The 19,287-nt window shown below is 48.3% G+C and overlaps 1 protein-coding gene across 1 annotated transcript in view; it reads right to left on the bottom strand.

Annotated features, from left to right (window-relative positions):
• LOC146856778 (protein CEPU-1-like) overlaps positions 1–8,860 on the bottom strand; it is a 927,479-nt gene extending 918,619 nt beyond the window's left edge. Inside the window, exon 1 of the mRNA XM_085647227.1 lies at positions 8,766–8,860. The gene's annotated coding sequence lies outside the window, so the exon portion shown is untranslated. The remainder of the gene's footprint in view (positions 1–8,765) is intronic.
• Positions 8,861–19,287: the final 10,427 nt, after the last annotated feature.

Raw genomic sequence — 19,287 nt, 5'->3', positions numbered from 1 at the left:
CCTCAGGGGAGAGCCGGTGGGAGAACGGCGCTGAAGTAGGTCAATGGGTAACATGGAGCCTTTGACGACTGTGTGGGTATTCAACTGTATAATGCAACATGGGCGGGGGACATGCCCCTGTAGAAGAATGGGGATGAAGTAGGTCACGAAGAGACATGGCACCCTTGACTAATGTGTAACTACAAGGGAATGTCCCCCCTTCTCCCACGTTGCATTATATGGTTCCCAAATAGTTCATAAAGACACATTTCTTTTACAGTTGGGAGAGTAAACCCTGCAAGTGTATGTTTATATGTTGCATGTTGTTTGTCTCTTCTGAGCAGACAGGTATACATGAAGTAGTCTCAAGGGCACCTCAGTTGTTCTGACAAAAGCCCAGGACCCAAACAAAACCACTAGACTGAGGGCTGAAACATGCCGACAGGCTAGCTCGGTAAAAGTGCCATCATATCCCCATCTTACCTCTACATCAGCTTTTATATATACCTTAATAACCATTATTAAAGGTGGACCAATGAGTATTTAAGTTTTTTTTTAGCTTCCAAGACCCGGCTGTAACAATATCTAAAGTGCTCCCAGGAATATGGTTGAGCCCATCCTGGGTTTTAGGGACCAGGATAAAAACAGATGATGTAACATGCCATTAATAGAGTGGGTGAGGGTCTGACAAAGAACATCACTTGGAGTCCAGAAAGCATGGTATACTCCGTAAGATATCAGTCTTCAAATGTACTCCTGGGTGTGGGATACCTTATTTTGTCAATGGTGTTTCTTACCGCCATTTCTTGAAAAAGTCTCAGAGTCTGTCAGGGTGTTGTGATCCATGCATCCGAGAAGGTCCAAGAAGATCTTATTGAGATGAAAGGCTCTAGACTGCTGGAGTGAAGCAACAACATTTATTCACAGTTCAGGACAGTGGGAATGCAATACCCAGGGTTTGACTTAGCCATTCTAGCTGAAGTACATTTGATTGTTTCCCCCTACCCCCTGGAGGGCACAAATAAATGCTAGGTCATCTCACAAATGACCTGGGTTAGGAATGTCTGTTGCACGGAAGAAAAAGGCTTGATCTGGTTCGTGCATTGCTTTGTGGGTTGACATGAGCTGGGCCACCAGGCAGGTTTAGCAGGCAGAATCTATGTGGATTTCCTACAAACAATAGCCCAGAAAGGACAAGTGGGGTGTTTGCTGACCTGTTGTTTCTGAAGAAAGACCATTAACCACCAATGAGACACACTAAACACAAAAATAAAGGTGCATTAGAAGGGGAAACAAAGAAACGGCAGAGGTGATAGCTGGTATGACCAGTCGCACCTTTCATCAGGACAAGGCAAATTGTTTGGGGGGACAGGCACAACTCCACTGTACTGCCATATTCTCTGTAGGAAAACGGCTTGACTTCTCTACAGGACAGCAGCCCTTTAACTGGCCCTTCTCAACAGTTCTATAACAAATTTCCTTCAAGACCAAATCAAGACATTCAGTAGGACTGCTCTAATTTTAACAGAACTATATAGTCTCGTTTCTGCAGGAATTATACGCGTTTAGTGCATCAATATATAAACTTGCCAGCATTTGCTGCTATATGCTCATGTAGAAAATATTTGCACATTTTGTTCAGGCCTGCAATATACTTTGAGGAGGGAAACAAAATCACACTTCTCAGCTGGACCAACAAAGTCTTATAGATAACTCCACATTTTCAGCAAACCACCTATACTTTCAATGAGGTGGCAAGTGCCCTCTTCAGTAGGGATACTGGAAATTCGTGGTATTTCCTTTTGCGTGATTACATACATTTTTAGGAAATCACACAGAATAGCAAAAAAAAGTGAACCCAGTATTTTGAACTACTTTTTATGTGTAGGCAAAACTGGAGTAATTTTCACTAGCGTAATTACAGCAAAATTACCCGCAGTTATGCATAATTACCATAGAAGTGTAATCCAGGGTTTAGCATTATTTTTTAAGTGGAAAATGCACCCGTGCATCCGAAACGGGCCAGAGGATTCATTTTACGCTAAGAAAATATCACTAAGTGCTAAAGGACACGCACAACATAAGTCAGCAGCCGCTCATGCGCTCTTAGATGGTAGTTTCTATGCTCCTGTGGTAGAATTTTGACCCAAAGTACTCTTAAATACTCCAGCTGGTGCAGTCACAACATTTCTGTAATTTTGCATCACAAGAATAATGTGTAATTACTGAAAGTACTCTGATTACTCCAGCACAATTAAAATAGTGCCCAGGCCTACTATTTTTTAGCATGAAATACATCCTTGTATTCATTTTGGAAGCAAGGATGCATTTTTAACTTAAAAAAAATGCTAAAGCACACATGAAGCAAACAGCAGCCTCTCACATTCTGTAAAATTATGCAACATGGTTTAATGACATAATTTAGTACATTTTGTGTACCAAACATATTACAAGCTGCTTGAAACTATGAATGTTTACACCAATGCAATAAAAATGTCACCCAACCTACTCTCTTACTTTTTCTTATTGGGACAATGCTAGAGATGTACTTTATTTAATGTACGGAGACAGTACCTTAACTTGTCTGCAGGCCTACTCTGCCACTCATAAAAACAAAGCAGTGGCACTCCTTGTCAGTATTGATTGTTTATTGAGACAATGCCTGAACCTTGCAACAGGACCTCTCTTTTTTTCTAAAACTTGACAGCAATGCTGTGAGAATGTGGGTGTCAGGCGCGCAACACCCATTGGACTCAAAGGGCTTCAGCCCCCCCTGTCGTGTGTGGCAGCCCGGGATGAGACAGCTTCCCGGGCACAGACACAGCCGCACCCGAGCACTTCACAGGTCTTTCAAAGACCATTTGCATGTTGATGAGGCTTCGTTGTTGTTTCACCCCTTTTAAGAGCCCCTGCAGTTCCACGCTGCCTATTGCTTAAAGATTCAGCCCCCCCCCCGAATTTTTTTTTTAGCCCCCCCCCCCCCGAAATTTGGCTCTAGTTGCGCCTCTGGTGGGTGTATTATATGGTATGACTGTGTGGCCTTGACGTGGAATACACTTGCAAAAACTGTCATGGGTCCAGTCCGGCTTGTTTGGACAACCTTAAGGTCAACCCTGGGTAGCAATGTCTTCGAGCAGCAAGGCTTGAACAAAGGAACTATTTGGAAGCATGTAACAGTACCTAACAACGGAATAAGAAAGCCACCCAACCCCAAAGAAATATGACACCAATTTAGAATCTTCAAGAGGATTCCATAGAAATTGATTTTTTTTTTTAGAAATTTTGATCTTTAATCCAACTGCAAAGGAGCATTGGAAAATGTAAAGTTTGAAAAATGTGTAAGTTATTTCTACTACTTTGGCCAGCTTGGGTGACCAAGACCAACATAGAGCAGGTCTGGGGGGCAAAAGGGGTAGATTTGAACAGTTACCATGCCACCAAACAATTTCCTAGTCCAGTTCCACACTTCACAGCATGACCGCCAAAGATATCAATGAAGTGGTCCTGATGATGAGGACACAGGAGATGAAGATGCTCAAGGATGCTACGGGTGCTGTGCAGTCGACGGGGTGCCTTTGTGGTTATTCCTAGTTTCACAGGTCAGGTAAGCAACTTTGGCCACAGAAGTAGGTGTCCCTCGAAGTCCTCTTTGAGACTGTAGAAGGCCAGCTGTGGACTGGGCTACCAGTCTCCATGTACATCGGGCCCTGCAAAATCCTTTCTTGGGGCTGCTGTCCCTCTTCGGTGAACAATCTAGACTTCAATGACACTCCCGGGTCTGACGAACTAGGGTTCAACCTTTGGCCATCGAGGATTGGTGCCCAACGGCAGGGCCAGACTGGCCGCAGCGGGCACCAGGCGTTTCTCCGGTGGGTCACGACGTAAGAAGCTGGTTCAGTGGGCCGGCGCATGCTGGGGGTCTTACAAGGCCTGTGGAGTATTTGCCATGATAGAGTGATAGACTAGAATCCTAACAAAGGTTCAAGTGCAATATTTGAAATAATGAAAATTACAAAATAACACACCAAATAAAAATTGTCTGAATTACACAGAAAAGGAAATGGATGAAAGAAAAAGAAAAAACAACGCAATTTTCAATAAACAATAAAGCAAAAATGGAGGAAGGTGTCCTTTCCTACACAACAACGATCATCCATGCAACGCAGACAACCTTGCACCATGGGGCAAGGATTCCTGCGCTCGCGCTAGGCTGTATTTTTTTATTTGCGCTGCTGCTGGCGTGAGTACAGTAATGCGCTGTACTGTTGTAAATATGGCGCATTCCTGTACTTAGAAAATGACATTGTTTGGCGCAGCATAATTGCTTGCTGCACCGCTATACGCCATTTTCTTGTAAATGTGCCTCAGCATTACCTGCCAGGCTCTACTCGACGTGCTACGTGACAGTACTGTTGCTTCTTGGCAGGGCTGCTCTACTTTTAATGTCACCGCGTGTGCACTCCCTGCAGCGCTGCTCTACTTTTCATGTGGCTCGTCTGGTGCTTTTTAACAGGCTTGTTTTATTATTAATGATTCAGGAGTGGCGCACCTTAGAGCGAAGAAGGCATTCGGAGGCAGCCTTTGCTACTGCCTTTTCATGTTGTAAAACCGGGGTGTTTGAGAGGAAGAGAGAAGGAGGAGAAATGAAGACAGCGCGAGGAGAGCGAAAAAGAGAGAGTAACGCGGGGGAGGCTCGCGCGCCGCTAGTTCGATTGGATATCCATACCAGGGCGAACTCATGTTCAGACACATTCTTTTGGCGGCGCGGCCTCTGTAAAACCTGACATCAGGATGTAGAGACATGAAAATCAATTCGCCTCTGCCATTAGGAGGAAGGAGTCTGCAAAGTTTAAATGACACAAGCATTGGCCACCTGGGAGCCAGACAGACTAAAGGCGCCCTCACCCCTACCAAACACCGACCGACCTACCACTCCAGCGTTTAAAGTGCCAGACAGCACCTGTGTCTCGACTGTCCAGGCGCATGCCGGTACTTGAAGTACTTGTTTGTCTTGTCTTGAAAACAATGACAAAAGGTCAAGTGACCCTTTGGTGAAAGGATTTCAAGTGCTCAAATATTAACCAAACTAACATGAGAAAGCCCTTGCTTCATAGCAACCAAATCAATTCTAAATCTTGTTAAGACTATAGAAAGATTTACCGGAAATTCAGTCCCCCAAATGAAGGCTGTGTCTCGTACAGCCCATGGCATCTAAAGCTTGTTTTATCTGTTTGCGAAGAAGGCTGATGAGAAGAACTGTACGGGTTCGCGGTGCGCAGCACGGCGCGCGCTCTGGGGTGGCTGTGCAGACGCCGGGCGCCATTTCACATCTACCTCACGTGGTTATGGTTGAGCACTCACGTATTTAGTGTCCTTTCGCCTTTTATTAACCCTAACTATATTTCTGTTGACGCTACCATTTTATTCAAGAAGTAACGAAAGTTGAAAACAAGATAATGATTTGAAAGCTAAAGAAATTACATATTTCTGTATCTGTGTGATGGACTTAAAAGGGGCAAATATTGCTTCAGAGCAAGTAGCTATGTTTAAAAGCAAGGGAGTGTTTAACTAGTAAAACACAGGGGAAGAAGAGGACAGCGAGCCTGGGGGATGGCAGAAACGTGTGTGGAGAATTGTGCATCCTCAGTTCTAGCTAGACCAGTACTTGGAAAACAATAAAAGCATTGGTAAAGTCAATAGGTTTAATCTTTTTTGAACGTTTGACTGTATTAATGCTATACAGCACTGGCAAAAAGAAGAAAATTAGGTTTTTGCCAATGCTAAACATCATCTGCTAAAATGAAAAAAAGGAAGAACATAGAATTCCTAACACAAAGACGTACAAGTTCATGCACCACGATTTATGAGCAGGTATGCGTCCTGACGCTGAGGGCAATTTTTTTTCTTTTACTTGACACCCATCTTGGAGGAGTAATTCAAAAAATGTGCCTACAAAAGACCATGATCTAGAAAAGTGAACTCAAATAGCAAACAAGAAGTACCCATCCTTTTGGGGAAAAAAAAGAATAATAAAATAAACAGCCAGGGAGGGGCAGAGAAGCAACCGAGGAGTGGGGGATGTAGCGAAGGAGCAGAACGTCACAGAGTAGCAGTGTGGAGGAATGGTGAGCAAGGAGGGGCAGAGGAGCAACCGACGAAGGAGCCTGGAGTGGGGAAATTAAAAATAAAACAAGCATTTGCAATGCAAAGGGTCTCGCATTTGTAAGCGTTAGAGCTTTTTGCGTTTTAAACAGGGCACAAGTTCTAAAAAAAGAAGTGGGGGGACGCTGACGTCACGACAGGAAGTGACGTCACGAAAGGTGGCTTTCACCCTCCGACTCATTGCCTCCCCTCGCTCACCCCTTAGATACGATTGCATCAGAGAAGCCAGCGTGTGAGCATCATTCTGAATGAGCTCCGATCTCACCCCAGAGAGGCCAAAGAGTGAATGTGTGGCTCCAGTTGTCGAGCTCCCGGTAAAATAAATGGGGAGACACCGTCCGCCCGCGTGGTACCCCGACTCGAGCCCTGGTTGTAAATGACGTCTTTTACCTGTGTTTTTGTTTGGAGTGTAGTGGGTGTATGTTATGTGGAGTGGAATTATGTGGGTTGTATTGGAATTGTTAGTTCTGGAATTGTGTGGAGTGTATTTGTGGAGTGGGATTATGTGGCATGGCGAATAGATAGGGGTGAGAGCTTCACAGAATAGATAGAAAGGAAGCTAGAGAGGAATATGAAGTTAGTGCAGGAAGATGTGAATGAACTCCTGACAGAGGAGCAGAGAGTGTGTAAGAAAGAGAGAAAGTAAAGGAGAGCAGGCTACAGACTTATATAGAGGGAGCACCTGTGTACGTAGAAGACACCGTAAGAAGAGGAGGATAGTGTGGGTTTGAGGGACAGTATCCTTGAAAAGGTACGGGAAACAAACTGTGCTTGTAGGTGTAGAGTGTATTTATGTGGAGTGTTGATACGTTGTATAGACTGGATTTATGTGGTTTGTATTTATGTGGTATGGATTAGAGTGCAATTATTTGGAGGTGAATTATGTGGTGTTGAGTGGTATTATGTGGAGTGTAATTATGCTGTGCTGTGAATTGTGTGGGGCTGAATTGTGTGCCGTTGTGTAGAATTATGTATCATGGTGTGGTGAATAATTGTGCGGAGTGGAATCATGTGACATGTGGATTCAGGGATAGTTTTGTGTTTTCAATATTGTAACAGGAGCAGGTCAATGATATTACTGGAAATGATCTAGACACCCTCCTATTTCTCATGTCAGGTCCATTTTTGATATAAAAGAAACGTTTTTTATGGATGTTGCAAGAAACAAACACAAAACTCCAGTTTGAACCAAGTGATCGGTGCTTGCTTACACTCTCATCAAATGTAACAAGTTGTCATTAGCTTTAGGCCTGGGTGTTTACTCTTCCTTTTGAGTTGTTTACAGTCTTTTCCATTCAACACTTTAACCCCTTGTGTGCCCCGCCCTTTCCCCGCCCTGTGCCGGGTGTTGAATTAGCGGGCGGGGTTCATGACAAGATAGTCTCGTCATGGGCACAGCGCAACCGCGGCCCATGACGAGACCATCTCGTCATGGGCACTCAAGGGGTTAAACACATGTATTCAAATATTTGACCTTAAGCCACGTTCAAAATAAAACACTGAATACTAGACCTTTAAGCGTGCATGTAGAAGATTTGGTAGTAGAATCGGGAAAAAACAATGGCTGGGCAGGGATGTATATACGCTGTGGATATTATCAGGCCCAGTCACCTCACATTTACCAGCTCCCACAATGTTCAAGTACACACACTTTTTACACAATGCCCCTGCAAACAAACACCAATAGTTTTTAAAATGCCCGTCACTTACAGCATGGGCATAACCAGTGGCAGCTTTTTCATGCAAAGAAGTGGTACATCACAGATTCAAGCAGTGCATGCCTTACTTAATACACACTGATGAAGAGTGCACACAGAGAAGAGCTACAACAGAGGTAGCAGTACAGGCCTCATTCAATATGGAACAACAGATTCAACATAGACATCAGCATACCAGGCATGTGACACGTGTAGAGGAGATACATACAGGATTAATAGCACAGCTTGCCTTACTCACAAAAAGCAAACACCAGGCTGCTCTCCTAAACACTGAAAGGCGGAAGTGTAAGATTATTTCGTGCAGAGAAAAGGTTGAGGGCAACGGGTACACCAGCAGCTGAGCATGCTTCCTCACACATGCTTTCCGCAAAAATATACACGTGAAGGACTGCTCAAATAGCAGCAGTGTAGGAATCCTCACACAAAGGCAGGTGCCGCACAGCACTAGCAAAGCAAACCTTTGTTGCACAGCACAGTCGGCCGGAGTGACATGGCAGCATAGATCTCAGACTTAGGCGCTCCATGGGGGGTAGCAAACCAGTCTAGGTCTTTTTTTGTATTCTAGTACTTTAATCTATAATTGTATAGCCTACCTGTGTCAGATCTAAAATAATTTTATAACTATGCTTTGTGAGTTTTAGTAAAACACATATAATGGACACGGCCCGAGAAAATCCTAGTACACAGAATAGCAAGCAAAGCTATAAACTGAACCCAGAACAGTACGTTCATCAGCAGTACAAGGCAGCACTGCCCTGTCATGGAGAAGAAAGCACGGCTTAATCAAAGCAGTGTAAATTATTGTACCACACAAAGATAAGTACAACAAAGTCGCTTTTCAATATTTAAAAACTTTTTAAAATTCTCAACGCAAAGTTAAGAAGGGCACAGCAAAGAGTAACATACCTGGCTGGAATATGTCCAGAGTAGGAAGCAATAATGCAATCTTCCCACGTCCCCCACAATCACAGATGTTCACCCGATCCTGTGTGTTCCCTCCCTTCTTCACCTGCCCCAATACATGCTGTTTGAGTCAGTGGGCCAGTAGTTAATTTGTAAAACATTTATAAGTGCCAAGGTCCAAGTCAGGAGTCCACTGCAGCTTGCACCACCCATTGCCTCTGCTCACAGTACCAAGACAATTACTAACCATAAATCTTTACAAGTGTAACAATTTAGACTCTACAAGGCAACACAATGCTGTAAAAAGCATTGACACAGTTAACAAACAACCAAAGTCATTATTTAACAACCTAGGGCATTCTAGAAGTCTGGAGATGCAATCTTGGCTCACTTAAACTTAAAAGAGGCCTACTGGGACTTGTAGAACAACCGTAATATGCAACCCGTATAAACAGTCACCTTATATTATAACATGGGCCAACAGACAGCTATTGTCACACCCCTGTCCCCCAATGTTTGCGTGGGCAGCACCTCTGACAGGTGACATCCGAACGTCACACTCACCAAACTCGTATCGGCTCCGAGGCAGAGCGGGACAGAAGTAACGGTGAACCGCAGCATCAATCAATCAATCAATCACCAAATTTGTAAAGCGTGCTACTCACCCGTAAGGGTCTCAAGGCGCTGATGGGGGGTGGGGGGGGGGGGGGGGGGTGCTACTGCTCGAACAGCCAGGTCTTGAGTTGTTTCCTGAAGGATGATCCTGGGTCATCCGTAGGTGGGTGGGGAGGGAGTTCCATGTCTTGGCTGCCAGGTAGGAGAAGGATCTTCCTCCGACAGTAGATTTCCGGAATCGTGGGACGGAAGCTAGGGCGAGGCTGGCAGATCGGAGCTGGCGGGTGGGTGTGTAGAATGTGAGGCGGCTGTTGAGGTACTTCGGGCCCATGTCGTGGAGAGCCTTGTGTGCGTGGGTGAGGAGTCTGAACGTGATCCTTTTGTTGACGGGGAGCCAGTGAAGGTCTTTCAGGTGGGCAGAGATGTGGTTGCGGCGAGGGATGTCTAGGATGAGTCGTGCTGAGGCGTTCTGAATGCGCTGGAGTCTTTTCTGGAGTTTGGCTGTGGTTCTAGCGTAGAGGGTGTTCCCGTAGTCCAGGCGGCTGGTCACGAGGGCCTGGGTGACCGTCTTCCTGGTTTCGGTGGGGATCCATCGGAAGATTTTTCGGAGCCTGCGCAGGGTGTTGAAGCAGGATGATGAGACGGCGTTCACTAGCTTGGTCATTGTGAGTGAGGAGTCCAGGATGAAGCCCAGGTTGTGTGTGTGGTCTGTTGGCTTGGGTGCGCTGCCCAGGGCAGGGGGCCACCAGGAGTCATCCCAGGCGGAGGGAGATGGTCCGAGGATGAGGACTTCCGTCTTGTCTGAGTTCAGTTTCAGACGGCTGCTCTTCATCCATTCTGCGACGTCTCTCATTCCTTCCTGGATGTTGGCTTTGGCGGTGGCGGGGTCGTTGGTGAGGGAGAGGATCAGCTGGGTGTCGTCAGCGTAGGAGATGATGTTGAGGTTGTGTTGGCGGGCGATGGCTGCGAGAGGGCTCATGTAGATGTTGAAGAGGGTGGGGCTGAGTGAGGATCCTTGCGGGACGCCGCAGATGACTTCGGTGGCCGCGGATCGGAACGGGGGGAGGCGGACTCTCTGGGTTCTTCCAGCGAGGAACGAGATGATCCACAGCAGTGCCGCTCCTTGGATTCCGGTGTTGCTGAGGCATTGTGTCAGGGTGTGGTAGCATACGGTGTCAAAGGCTGCTAAGAGGTCCAGGAGGAGGAGGACGGCCATTTCCCCGTTGTCGAGAAGGGACCTGATGTCGTCGGTGGCTGCGATGAGGGCGGTCTCGGTGCTGTCGTTTGCCCAGAAGCCGGACTGTGAGGGGTCGAGGGAACCGTTGGTCTCGAGGAAGGCGGAGAGTTGTCTGTTGACGGTCTTCTCGATGACTTTGGCTGGAAAGAGGAGGAGCGAGATGGGGCGGAAGTTCTTGAGGTCCGTGGGGTCCGCGGTGGGTTTCTTCAGGAGGGCGCTCAGCTCGGCATGTTTCCAGCTCTCCAGGAAGGTGGCGGATGCGAAGGAGCTGTTGATGATGTTCCGGAGTTGGGGTGCGATGATGGAGTCGGCTTTGTTGAAGATGTGGTGTGGGCAGGGGTCAGTAGGGGAGCCGGAGTGGATGGTGTTCATCATGCGGGTGGTGTCTTCGGTGCTGACAGGGGTCCAGGTGCAGAGGGTGGTGGTGGGGGGCGCTGGTTCAGTGGTTGGGTGCGTGGTCAGCGCGCCGAAGCTGTTGTGTAGGTCCGCGATGTTGCGGTGCAAGAACGAGGCGAGAGAGTCGCAGAGGTCTTGTGAGGGGGTGATGTCGTTGTTGCAGGCGCTGGGGTTGGAGAGCTCTTTGGTGATGCTGAAAAGCTCCTTGCTGTTGTGGGTGTTGTTGTCCAGTCGTTCTTTGAATGCTGTCTTCTTGGTGGTGCGGATCAGCTGGTGGTGTTTGCGGGTGGCGTTCTTGAGGGCGGTCATGCGTTCTGTTGTCTGGTCGTGGCGCCAAGCTTTCTCGAGGGTGCGGCAGGTTTTCTTGGAGTTTTTGAGGTCGTTGGTAAACCACGAGGCTTTCCTGCTGCCGGGTCTGCTGGGGGGGTTCTTCAGTGGTGCGAGTTTGTCGGCGCAGTCGGGGAGCCACTGTGTGAGGTTGCGGGCTGCTTCGTCGGGGTCCGTCGTGATGGTGGGAGGGTTCTGGCTGAGGGAGGTGGTGAGCTGGTCGGCGGTGATCTTGCTCCAGCTTCTGCGGGGAACCTGTTGCGGGTGGTGGTGGGTCGTGGTTCTCCTGAAGTTGAAGTGGACGCAGCTGTGGTCTGTCCAGTGTAGTCCGGTGAAGTGGCTGAAGGAGATGTGCTTGCTGGAGGAGAAGACAGGGTCAAGCGTGTGGCCGGCGTAGTGGGTGGGGGTGTTCACCAGTTGCATGAGTCTGAGGTTGGCGAGGTTGTCCAGCAGGGCGGCGGTGTTGCAGTCCTTGTTGTTCTCCAGGTGGAAGTTGAGGTCCCCTAGGAGGATGTAGTTTGTGGAGGTGAGGGCGTGTGGACTGACGAAGTCTGCGATGGCTTCGCTGAATTGTGTGTGTGGTCCCGGGGGTCTGTAGATGAGGGTGCCTCTGAGGGTGGTCTTGGGGTCTGTGTGGATCTGGAAGTGAAGGTGTTCGGCGGCGGTGAGGGTGTCGTTGGAGTTGGTCGTGATAAGGATGGTGTTTCTGTGGACGATGGCGATGCCTCCTCCAGTTTGGTTGATGCGGTCCTTCCGGGTGATCTTGTAGCCCTCCGGGATGGCTATGGCGATGTCGGGGGCTGAGGAGGCGTTCATCCAGGTTTCCGTGAGGAAGGCGACGTCTGGTGATGTTGTGTCGAGGAGGTTCCAGAGTTCGACGGCATGTCTGTGGACGGAGCGGGTGTTGAGCAGGATGCACTTGAGGTGGTTGTTGCTGGTGCTTGGCTTGGCGGGTGCCGGGTAGGTCCTGAAGCAGGTGAGTTGGCAGGCTTGGCAGGTGAAGGGCCCGTGTGTGCGCCTCGGGTGGCTTGGTAGCAGGCAGTTTTTCGGCCGGCGTTGAGTGCGTGGAGGGTGGTGGCATTGTAAGTTCGTCGGGTGCGCTAGCATCGACGAGGATCAGGGGTCCTGGCGCTGGGCGTGGTCCAGGCACGGACGGGCGATGACGGGCTTGCCTTTGGCGCACCCTCGGCGCACAATCGGCACGCCCGCTGCGCGTGAACGCTGCGCGTACGTGTGGACTCTGCCATCAATGGCGAAGTGGGAGGGAGGAGCAGCTGGGAGGTGGGAGCGGGGTGGCGAATAGGAAGGGGAGCGGGTGTACAGAAGAAAGAACGGGGGCGGGACCGCGGGGGAGCAGCGGCAGGGAGGATGGAGCGGGGCGGAACAGGGGGAAAAAGGCAGCAGATGAGCACAGAAACAAGAAGAAATCAGGGGCTCAACAGTGAGAGAGCAATACAATTACTGGTACAACAGTGAAAAGCAATACAATTACTGGCACAGAGAGGGCGGGAAAACAGGGAAAAATAAGGAGCCTCAGCCACAGGGGCAGCGGCGAGCGGCAGCAAGGGGAGACCGGGCGCACTCAGGAGGAGCCACGCGGCGGGAGGAGCGACCGGCTCTGACAAGGTCAGGTCAGGTCACAGCTCCCCTCCGCGCGGACACCACCTTAAGTATCCAGTGGGAGGGAGGAGCAGCTGGGAGGCGGGAGCGGGGTGGCGAATGGGAAGGGGAGCGGGTGTACAGAAGAAAGAACGGGGGCGGGGCCGCGGGGGAGCAGCGGCAGGGAGCGGGGAGCGGGGCGGAACAGCGGGAAAAAGGCGGCAGACGAGCACAGAAACAAGAAGAAATCAGGGGCTCAACCGTGAGAGAGCAATACAATTACTGGTACAACAGTGAAAAGCAATACAATTACTGGCACAGAGAGGGCGGGAAAACAGGAAAAAATAAGGAGCCTCAGCCATAGGGGCAGCGGCGAGCGGCAGCAAGGGGAGACCGGGCGCACTCAGGAGGAGCAACCGGCTCTGACAAGGTCAGGTCAGGTCACCTGAGCATCCGGGAGGGAGGAGCAGAGGCGGACAGCAAGAGGTGACGCGTCTCTACGAATGTACAGGCCTGGTGCCTTTAGGCAGAAGACAGTTATTGAAGCTGTTATGGGGCGGATTCCAGTAGAGATAGAACCCACCTAGCAGAACAAGAAAGTGGATCTTCAAAAATACAACTGCCGAATGTTTCTTTGAATAAACATAAAGCGGCAATTGCACTGTGAACAAAGAAATAATAGGCAATACCATCCTTTTAGTCTGCACATACACTTTTGTAATGCTATGCTAGTATGTATAAACTGGAATAAAACGCAAAGGATTTTTTAAACTGATGAGGGGGAAGCAACATGGAGTCAGGCGCAGGAGAGAACACTGGGTCGAAGGTGGGGGAAGCAGACAACAGAGCGAGAAAGCACAAAGTGGAGCACAGAGAGGAGAGCAAACAGGAAAAATGAAAGTAATATGGAGCAGGTGTGAGAATGCAACAGGGGGAGTACACGAGGCAGAGAGCAACAGGGAGGGGGACAGGGAGAACCACAAAGGCGACAGAGCTTCACACAGAGGAGGGGAGAGAAGTTCATGAGGCAGATATCGGTAAACTGGAGTGCTTAACCCATTCTAGTAAACCTTACTGCTGTCCACGTCTGCCGAGCTAACTTTTTTTGCATTTCAATTTTAACAAGAAACGAACGCCGGAGTGGATGCCTGCATGTGCTCCGGGGGGACCGTAGACTATGTGCTTGTACAGGAGCAATCTAGTCGGTCCCTGCTTGTGCCCCCGGGGCACTGTAAAGTGCAAGGTACAACATAGCAATTCCGAAGACACGCGCTGCGCTGGGAATGGTAATGCAGGGATAGGATTGCGTGGGCGTCGCCGCTCCTTCCCGCGTGTATTGCGCATGTGTAATAGAGTCAGGCAAAAAAAGTGGTCAGCAGCGCGTCATAAAAAAAGAGTGCAATCAGCCAGCCAATCCCACAGCAAACAAGTATTTGTTAATGCAATAGGACTCATATTTACGCGAGTCCTATTGCATTGGAAACGGGAGTTTGGGGGTCCAGGAAGGCATGAACGGGAGCGGTGGGGGTCCGAGGGGGGGGGGGGGCAAAAAGTCACAGACTGCGGGAGGGGGAGGGGGGGAACACAGGGCAAAAATAGTTTTGGAGTAAAGGGGCCAATAGCCAGAGAAGGATATAAATGACAACATGGCCGTCAGGAGAAGGGACTAAGAAGTCGAAAACAAATCAAAAGGCAGCATTTATGAGTCAACCCAATCAAAAATATGGCCGGAAAGTGGGCGGAGCTTCCCCCACAATAGTGTATACTGCATGTCTCGCAAAGCGAGCAACGCATTGCGCTGCAACGCTATGCAAGACCTAAAAACGGGTGGTATGAGATAGAGACCATGGGCAGGGAAAGACAACTTCAAGAGTGGAGGGGGAGGGAGCTGGGGCACGGATGTAAAGTGGTTAGCTGCACACAAGGGAGTCAAGATGTTCCCTGAATGGTAACAGTGGAAGGATACATGTTATCCATTCAAAATGATGGCAAAGAAGCTATGCACCAGAGGGGGAACAAACACAAGAAGAGAAAAGGAAGATATTCAATAAGAAGCATGCAAAAATGATATTGACAAGAAAGCCAACCAAAGACAAGCAAGGTGCTCACCCCAAGCTTTCTGCAAGTATTGGTATTGTACACACTAGGGGGCATGTTTATCACAGTGGTGCTTCGCCCTTGCACCGCGCAAGGGGGCACAAGGGCAATGCAACACTAAAGTTAGATTTATCAAGCCACGCTAAGCCACCTTGCGTGCTCTGCATGGTTTGATAAATCTCGAGTAACACAAGGCAAAGCAAATTGCTGCCTTGCGTTACTCTGCCACAGGGAGGCATTCCATGGGTGGAGTGTGGGTGTTACTGTGCATCCACTCATGGACTTTGGCGCATTCCCAGATTTAGCATTAGAGGTAGACCAGGGAATGCGTCAAAAAGCTGCGTCTCTTCATGGGTGACATACCGAGGTAAAGTATCATGATATCTCCTCATTTTTTCCTCTTTCTACCTGTGTTGTATTCTGCAGCACACATAGAAAGAGGAAAATGTTCCTGAGGAGTGCTTTTGTGCAGGTAGGTGTCCCTTCCTGCACAAAAACAATCCAGCCTACAACACAGGCAGCCTTGCACCATGGTGCAAGAGTGACTGCTTTGGTGCTAGGCAGACAAATGTGTTCCAACTCAAGGAAAGGACAGGAATGTGCCGTATGATGTTAAATATGGTGCATTCCTGCCCTTTCCGTTTCACACAGCACTGTGCAGCACAGCAAAGTGGTTTGCTGTGTTGCGTTGTGTGAAAGATTGATAAATATGCCCCTCGGTCTTTCAACAACTGACACCTTTTGAGATGGTGGGAGTGAGGTGTGAGGGGAAGTGGAATAAGGCGTTGCACCAAAAAATGTCTTCCCCTTTTGTCTACTACTTTGCTACGTGGACTATGCTAAACTCTGTCAATTAAAACCAAACAACACATGATGGTGGTCATGTAATAACTCCGGTAAGGAAAATCCCAATTGTAGGGGACTAATTTGCTCACTCTTTGGCAGGGCCCGAAAATATGTGTAACACTCCTTTAACAGTGTCTTTCAGCACACCCACCTCACTCTTTGTTTGCAATGAGTGCTAAACAAGTGGTCGTCATTAAAAGTCTTACATATAAGCAGATTTTTTACGGAATTTGTTTCCCACGGGCCTATTTATTTGAATCTGTAAATTTGACAAAGCGCATTGTTTGGAAGCTTTTCTAAACTTAGAAAGTGGCATTTTAATTTTGTCCCAACCATACTTCTGGGTGTTGTTTTACATATCAAACTCCTTTTAACTTTAGTTTTCCCTGAGTATTGCTGGATATGCAGAGAGGATGGTCTCCAGAAAACAGAGGCATTATTAAACATCAACCCTCACATTTGCAAGTTTCTTTGGGTTCAGGAGATCATGAAAATAAACTAGCCCTATCTTCTGTGAACTTTATAGCACCCAGATCAGGCACTGTGCCAGTCCTGAAAAGGTCCAAGCTTGTGGTGCAGAGCATCAGTGGCAGCCAACCTATAACAAGAGTCTGAACTGGTACAGGGTGCCTCCTCCACCCCCCTTTCTCCACATCATCCTCTTCTTCAGAGTCAGTCAGGTCTGACCTTTAGATATCAGAGATCTTAGATGTGTCGACTAAGGGCTTGCAAAGGTTCCCTTTGCTAGTAGAAGTGTTCCAAGCTAATATTGATAAAACTTTTAAACATTCATAAGTGGCATAGTCTTTGCTCACTGTGCAAAAGTTCTGAACTTTGCCCAGTTCAATCTTGGAGAGAAATTTCTCCAAATTTGAGAGGAAACCCTTCTGCCAAATACGAAACCACTTTTTTTCGATTTAATAAAAAGACTCCAGCAACTTCATTCTGTTTTCTGAGTTCCTCTGCAAGCTTCATAAAATGTGCAAATATGAAGTCCAGCAGCTTCACAGCCTTTAAAATTGTTTACTTATATCTAAATCTCCTTTTATTTGTGGGTCGCTAATCTCAGTAGGGCTGATGGTGGTGCGCAGGTGCTCCCGCTGCAGCCTCATCTCCCTGGCAGAGGGATGTCGATCAGGCCACATGTCTTGTTGCTCCCGGTGAACACCTCTGGCATACAGGTTCACCATATCCTCCTTGTACAAGGCTCTGGCTCGTTTGGCACAGTGAAGTCCTCAGTGGAGTCTCCTCCTAGCATATGGTGTTGTGGCTCACCACGGCACAGCAATCTTGTTGCGGTGGCCCTTTTTAGCATATGGGTTTCCCGGCTTCTCACTACTGACTGCTCTGGCCCAATCAGTGCGGCAGTGCACAAAGCTCAATTCATGGTGGCCTCCTCTGGCATAAGAGGGTTGCCAACCTTGTCCAACACATGGGCAACGACCCAATCGGTGCAGTAGTCGTCACCTCATACCTTGCAAAGGGAATCCACCCAACAGGGCTTCCCACTGCACCTCACTCATTCCAATGCTCTCCTCTTCCTCGCAAGGCACACTGGTCTTGGCAAGCAGGCAGGCGCTGGTGCTCTCGGCTCCAGGGAAGGTGGTCTTGTATTCCATGGTGTCACCAGTCCTTGTCACAGGCAGAAGTCTTGCAGGGATTCCACTCCTCTCATAACCTGTCTGGCTGCTTGGCAGATAACAATTTATAGGGTCTCAAGCTCCCTTTTTTCCAGTCCATTTCCAGACGCCAAATATGATTTAGAGTCTGAGTCTATGAGGTTTATGTTGAGGGTCGCATTTTTTGAAGTGCCCAATCCTCTGCTGTCTCTTCCCTATTACAGCAGTCTGTCACAGGAGAGGTGATTCCAAATCTGATAGCCCTACACAACACAGTCCATGGAAGAGACTAAAGTACACACCTGGATGTCAGCCACTGTGATGAGTGTATCAAACCTTTAGCCCAGGGCACCAGTAATACTCTTTATGATTATCTTGTCGCCCCAATCTCCTTCACAAGATGTGCCCAGGCCCCTTCCTTGTGACATCTCACTTAAGCAAAGAGCACTCTTTGGAGTGTACTGGGGAAGCCTGGCTCTCCCCTCTCCAGTATGTGTCCCACCCCGATTACAGGACTGCAGTAATACACAGATTTGTTTTGGGGGTTATCCCTCTACTTTCTCTTCGTGTTTCACCATACAGGTCTGGGTCACCTTCAATGAACCCAGGGCCCTCCATGTTTTGTACCATTCACAGGCACACGCACTCTCACTGCATGCACACAGCTTACACACACACCTCACAGCACTGTATCCTTTGTGTGCTGTACCACTCATAGGCACACCTACACCCAGCACACACATTTAACATGCAAGCACCGCACAGCATTAAATCTTTCATGCATGATACCACTTACAGGCACACATACTTCCTGCATATGCATTCACCATGCACACACTGCAGAATTATCCCTGTATTGTACCATTCCCATGCACACATAAACCCAGAGCAGATACACAACTCATGCGCTGCACAGCACTACATACTAAACAAATGTAGGTCAAGAGTAAGTTAAGCACACAGCGGTGGACATATAACTGAGTGGTCCTGTAGGCCTCACTCCAGTGATACAGGTTAAAAGTGACCTGTTCACTTCCAATGATTGCTTCACAGTATGTAACCACAACTGCGTTCATGGTACTTAACTCCTGGTGAAAGCAGTAGCCTCTTACCATTTGGGAGGGTAGTGCATTGGGCACCCCTCCTGGTCCATCAAGACCACAATCCATGTAACAGGCCAATGCCATGGCACACAGCATTAGAGATCAAGACATCAGTACAGTTGGGGCACTCATGGCAGAGGTGCACGTCCATCACCATGCAAAAGACGTTTCCATTTCAACAGGGGACAGAAAAATGCAGGAATTGGTGTGGATAGCCTGACAAGCCATTTCCAAAACTTGTAAAGGGGAGTACTTCCAAACACCCACCCTGGAGTTTTGATGGCCACAGTATTGGTAATGCTGAGGGAAGGCATCTCCAGTTCATTTTTTTGGCCCACTAAACCTTGCGTTGCTGGTACAGAACACATGAAATCTTGTTGACCACCTTCTAAAGCAGATCTGTTTGGCATTCAGTATGTCTCCCAAAAAAGTTACTTGGTGGTCATACCTTGGCATTTAAATTAGAGATCTGATATAAGGGTGACCACAACCGCCTTTAACGATTGACAACTCCTCTATCTAATACTAGTCCACTTTTCTCAGTAAGACCATCGAACCCTCTCTGTATCCTGAAGTGGCCAAAGCCCACCAGAGCACAAAGAGATCCATAAGCTGCACCGCCACAGTACATCTTAGTGGAAACAGACACCTGGTAAGAAACCCCCTGCAGTACTCATGGTACATAG

This window comes from Triturus cristatus, chromosome 3_2, assembly GCF_964204655.1.
Source record: "Triturus cristatus chromosome 3_2, aTriCri1.1, whole genome shotgun sequence".
NCBI classification, from domain to species: Eukaryota; Metazoa; Chordata; class Amphibia; order Caudata; family Salamandridae; genus Triturus; species Triturus cristatus.
This window is presented reverse-complemented; position numbering and strand designations above follow the sequence as displayed.